This window comes from Sinocyclocheilus grahami, unplaced genomic scaffold, assembly GCF_001515645.1.
Source record: "Sinocyclocheilus grahami isolate Dianchi unplaced genomic scaffold, SAMN03320097.WGS_v1.1 scaffold275.1, whole genome shotgun sequence".
Taxonomy (NCBI): domain Eukaryota; kingdom Metazoa; phylum Chordata; class Actinopteri; order Cypriniformes; family Cyprinidae; genus Sinocyclocheilus; species Sinocyclocheilus grahami.
Genome location: NW_015505454.1, coordinates 756,218 through 762,543, shown reverse-complemented (window position 1 = coordinate 762,543; position 6,326 = coordinate 756,218).

Below are 6,326 nucleotides of genomic sequence, written 5' to 3'. Positions count from 1 at the left end.
AACCAATTTAGAAAAAACACCACCAATTGGAATCACTACAATCGAATCTGCATATCTCAATTGGTACAGACTGATTAAACATCATACACAATTTAAAATGTAATTAAGAGATTTGGATGGTGCAAAAAACAGTTGTTCTTAATGATAATGGCAGCCTAAAATCAATATTTTCTCTTTTTACCGATAGAGTCCCCCCGGGTGAAGAGGTAGACAAAGAGTGAGCAAGAAAAGAGAGACAGAGAAGAAAAGCAAGCAAGCATGTATTGATCTTCTGCTGGGAGAGATTGATAGAGCAATAAGGAGCTGGGGCAAGGAAGGAGGGAAGGAGAGGGAGAGAGATGGAATAAGGATAGAGGAGAGGGACAGAGACAGAGTATATGTGTGAGGAGGAGAGAGGCTAAATGAAAGTGTGTGGAGACCATCTCAGGCCAATCAACTCATATGGGCTGTATTATAACCGGGGATAAGATGACGGATGGGGTGACAGTGAAAGAGAGCGACAGAGAAGACGAGCGAGAAGGAATGAAAGAACAGGTGATTCGTTCTCGTCAAGAAACAAGGACTGAGGGGCCTAAAGGAAAGAAAGGGTGATCATCTTATCATACAGAGATAGAAGGAAGGATAAATAGATGGGTGAATGGATATAGATAGATAGATAGATAGATAGATAGATAGATAGATAGATAGAAAGGATGGACGGATGGATGGATATATAGATGAATGGATATATTTTCCAGAAAGGTCCTGTCCTAGTCAAGTCAAGTCACCTTTATTTACATAGCTCTTTTAACAATAAAGATTGTGTCAAAGCAGCTTTACAGTATTAAATAGGAAAAATAGTGTGTAATAATACAAAAGGACAACAGTAAACATTCAATTTTCAGTTAAAGTCAGTTCATCATTGATTCAGTGATGTCATCGTCCAGCTCAGTTCAGTTCAATTAGTATCTGATACAATCAAGTCAACGATATCGCTGGAAATTAAGTGTCCCTAAATAAGCAAGCCAGAGGCGACAGTGGCAAGGAACCAAAACTCCATCGGTAACAGAAATGGAGAAAAAAACCTTGGGAGAAACCAGGCTCAGTTCTCTTCAGGCCAGACGAAACCAGCCGTTTAATTCCAAACTGCAGCAAAGTCAGATTGTGCAGAGGACTCATCTGGTTCTAGTTATAAAGGTTTCTTCATCCCTAACTAATTCGCAGATAACATCATAAATATATCAGCACCAGAATAAGCGATGTAAAAGGCTCAAAGGGCACATATAGATTACCTATGGATATGACTGATAACATGCATTCCCACACATACATATCTGATAACCCGCGTCTCATGTTCAGTTTAATAAAGACATCTCCTTTCACACTGTCTCACTCTCTTATCTTCTCACTATCCTCCTGCCTGTCCCCTTGGGTCAGGTGTAATTTACATTGAGCGATGTGTGTGTGTGGATGGACAGGGTCATTAAATAGAGGGCTCTAGAATGACACATGATGCATAGCAGCACTGAAACCGTTATGTTGTGAGGTGTCTGAAACGCTGCGTGTGTGCGCCTGAGTGTATGTGTGTCCCATCACTCAGGTGCAGCCCTAATGGAAGGCCTGTCTCTGACAGGCGCTGACAGATCACCCATCCCATAATGCCGAGCTGCAACAGTCATTAGATAGCCCTGCTAATGTCTGACCTCTTTTCACTGTTCTTCTCATCGCTCATCTACAGAAAGAGGGAGAGAGAGAAGGTGAGAGAATGGAGAAAGATGTGATGATGAAAGGAGAAAAACAAATTGCTTAAATTTCTTCTCCTGTCTAGATTAGATGTAAATCAAGATTACGTAAGTGTGCACAGTCTTAGTGGGATGTAGAAGTCATATAATTATACTGCACATAAAGGAACACTGGATACTCCAAATACTAAGTGACATCATCATGTTTCCATTACCTAAAAGAAAGACACACACACACACCTGCAAAAGAGAAACTGAACCCTCATGTGTATCAGGTCATTGTTGCAGAGGAACATGGCTGCCATCACTTTTCATTAGGCCGTAGGCAGATGAAATGCTGAGAGACATTAAGGTAATGTTACAGCCCAATAAAGTATTTAAAGACCCCCAGGGGCTCTCTCTCTTGGGGACTGAAGACGAGTGGAAAGAAAGGGAAAGAGTGAAAGAAAAGGATAGTCATGCTACAGGACCTTGATTACCTCCATTTCTGTCTTTACGTGGTCATGCATTTGTTCTCAGTGTAAAATAGAAGGGGTTGGGTTGGGTTGAATGTTTGAACCAACATGCTGGGTTGATTTATTTAACTCAACTATTGTTTAAAAATGACTAGCACTGTTGCCTCACAGCAAGAAGGTCCCTGGTTCGAGTCCCGGCTGAGCTGCGGAGTTTGCATGTTCTCCCCATGTGTGCGTGGGTTTCTTCCGGGTGCTCCTGTTCCCCCCACAATCCAAAGACATGCAATATAGGTGAATTGGACAAAAGTAAATTGGCCGTAGTGAGTGAGTGTGTGTGTGTGTGTGTGTGTGTGTGTGAGTGAGTGTGTTGCACGAGTTAGTGCACTCTCAGGAAGGGCATCTGGCATACAATTTTTTTGCCTACCTTATAGTAGGGAGGTAAGTATATTGTAGCCACTGAATCATTAATTCAACTGATTTGCTAAAAAATGCTGATTCATTCACAAACGAGTGTTACTTGGATGTTGTGATGGTTCTTCTGTGGCTTTGTTTGGAATTCTGTTCGTTACAGGCAGTAACAGGCAACATAGTGTGTAAAATGTAAGTTACTCAATATTATCTTCTTGATTGAACTGTTGTACAAAAGCAACATTACACTTGCAGTTGTGCTGTTTCTCAGAATGATCACCTGCAGCCGAATCACAACCATTTGTTTTACATGGAAGGTTTTGGCAAAGTGACGGTGAGTAAATGACGACAACATTTTCATTATTGGCTGAACTGATCTTTTAAGCCCTAACAAACTTGTACATTTATGCTAATTTATCTGAGGCTTCTCGAAGCAGTGTATCAGGTCATTGTTGCAGAGGAACATGGCTGCCATCACTTTTCATTAGGCCGTAGGCAGATGAAATGCTGAGAGACATTAAGGTAATGTTACAGCCCAATAAAGTATTTAAAGACCCCCAGGGGCTCTCTCTCTTGGGGACTGAAGACGAGTGGAAAGAAAGGGAAAGAGTGAAAGAAAAGGATAGTCATGCTACAGGACCTTGATTACCTCCATTTCTGTCTTTACGTGGTCATGCATTTGTTCTCAGTGTAAAATAGAAGGGGTTGGGTTGGGTTGAATGTTTGAACCAACATGCTGGGTTGATTTATTTAACTCAACTATTGTTTAAAAATGACTAGCACTGTTGCCTCACAGCAAGAAGGTCCCTGGTTCGAGTCCCGGCTGAGCTGCGGAGTTTGCATGTTCTCCCCATGTGTGCGTGGGTTTCTTCCGGGTGCTCCTGTTCCCCCCACAATCCAAAGACATGCAATATAGGTGAATTGGACAAAAGTAAATTGGCCGTAGTGAGTGAGTGTGTGTGTGTGTGTGTGTGTGAATGAGTGAGTGAGTGTGTTGCACGAGTTAGTGCACTCTCAGGAAGGGCATCTGGCGTAAAACATGTGCCAAATCCGTTGGGCGGATCTCTCCACTGTGGCGACCCCTGATAAAAAAAGGGAGCAAGCCGAAGGAAGAGAGAGATTGTTTAAAAAATGACTATATTGCTGGCTTAAAGCACCCATGGACAAAAATAATAAGACAAATGTAATTTATTCGGATGAATACAGCATATTTTACACATAAAAGTAAAATTTAAATTCAAGTGTATTCAAATGTTCTCTGTTATTCATATTCACTGAAATAGTGCTGATCCTCGTGCTGGTGTGTTGCCGAAATCTGAGCCGGTGAAGGGCTGCTGTTCGCTGGGGGAACTGCGAACCTCAGACCGCCGCCTTGTGTTTCACTCGAAGCTGAAAGATACCGTGACTGACTGTAACCTGCCCATAAACAAACAGTACTGAGATTAGAGAACAATTTATAATCAAAATAAATTAAATTCAGTATTATAATGAATAAAATCAGTTTATGTTATGCAAGGCAAAGGTGTTTCCATCATGCTGGCACATTTAGCTGATTGACATCTCGTCCCTGTATGTTGCATAAAATAAAATAAAATAATTTACAGCACAGTAAAGACTTTATAGATTAAATAAAATGTAGGTATACAAACCTTAATTTCACTGAAGAAGTGCACTAATTAGGCAGCGCCGAGAACCGCTCTCTCTCCTGAAGAGGATGCAAAAAGCCAGCGCTCTGACTATAACTCAACAGCTGGTTATAGTAAACCTTGCGCTGGGTTGTTTTGTTGTTTCGGAGGGAGGGATGTATAGTTTCAACGGTCAGTGAGATTGACCCAGCCACTAACCCAATGGCTAGTTAACACAAAAGCTACTCAACAGGCTCAACTCAGCGGTTGGGAAGAAAAAATTGTCCAGCATTTTTTAGAGTGCACTTAAAGTCTTCTGAAGTCAAATGATAGCTTTTGTGAGAGGAACAGACATAATTATAAGTTATTTATTGATAGCTCTTCTCTTTGACACAGCTTTCAAATCTTGTTTGTGGCACATATATTTACTTATAAAGTTTGGGTCCTTGAATTTGATTGGTCGAGCAGAATTCCAAGAGCGATGACATATATTGCTTTACAGTTCACTCTGTGTGATTGCACGTTGTCAGTCTGTGTACTTTTCAGTGACTCTTTCTGTAGTAGGTCATACAATTTTTTTGCCTACCTTATAGTAGGGAGGTAAGTATATTGTAGCCACTGAATCATTAATTCAACTGATTTGCTAAAAAATGCTGATTCATTCACAAACGAGTGTTACTTGGATGTTGTGATGGTTCTTCTGTGGCTTTGTTTGGAATTCTGTTCGTTACAGGCAGTAACAGGCAACATAGTGTGTAAAATGTAAGTTACTCAATATTATCTTCTTCTTGATTGAACTGTTGTACAAAAGCAACATTACACTTGCAGTTGTGCTGTTTCTCAGAATGATCACCTGCAGCCGAATCACAACCATTTGTTTTACATGGAAGGTTTTGGCAAAGTGACGGTGAGTAAATGACGACAACATTTTCATTATTGGCTGAACTGATCTTTTAAGCCCTAACAAACTTATGCTAATATGCTAATTTATCTGAGGCTTCTCGAAGCAAATCCCTGCTATTGATAAGGAGGATCATTCAAGACATAGATTAAACTTGAAAACTTGAAAAATCTGGGGCGCAGCCACATTTAAATGACATGCGCGCAACGATAATGATCACAGATCCATTAGGAACGTGGTCGAAAGACTGTCCAGGAAATAGTCTGGCTGTATTGATTTTTCACAAGCCTTTTATTGCATTGCTGCAAATAGCTAATAGCCCCCATTCTTACTCTACGGTGAATTATTAAACAGAGTGTTTTGTTATGTGTCAGTAACAAAGTCATTGTAGATTTATTGTAGCTGATATCCGATGCTCCCGAGGAGTTGCACACACCAGCAGTTCTCTGATCCGTTGTCAGCGGCAATCAAGTAGAACGGAAACCAATGGCCTATAGACCCTACAGACTAACATAAAGCTAATGCGATGTGGCGAAATCTATGCGAAGAAATCTATGGCATTTACTGGGTGTAATGGGCTAAAGACGGAGGAGTCGTTTCAGTCACAGGTGGAACAGAATAATCTCACACATAATTTCCTATGGTGAGGCATTCAACTAAAACAGAGAGAGAGAGAGAAAGAGAGAGGATATTAAAACTAGAGAGAGATTACTGTAGAAACAATGACTTAGAAAGTGATAAAGAACTTGGCAATGACCTAATGTGAACAGAAGAGATGGAGAGAGAGAAAGTGAGGGATGATAAAAGCAGAGAGAGAGGGAGAGAAGTAGAGGAGTTAGTTAAGATTCAGGAGGGCTGCAGTAGGCCTATCATTACCATACATCAAGACAATAAATGAGGCTTTCAGCGGGCCGTAATAAGAGTTTGATAAATCATCAGGCGAGAATTAACTAGACGTCAAAACAATGTGCAGGGCCTGATGGATGGGAAGGGTGGGGGCCAGGACACACATTAGTCAGGCTAGTCACTGGTGCGCACACACACACACACGCGCACAGACACGGGATAGGGGAGGAGAGGGAGAGAGCCAGCAAGGTCACAAGAAAGTGTGTGTGTAGAAGAAGGTCAGAGGGGAGATTTTGATCAAAGAAAGAGGTGTGTGTGTGTGTGTGTGTGTGTGCATGTTTATGTGGTTTATGAGGACACAAATTTGTAT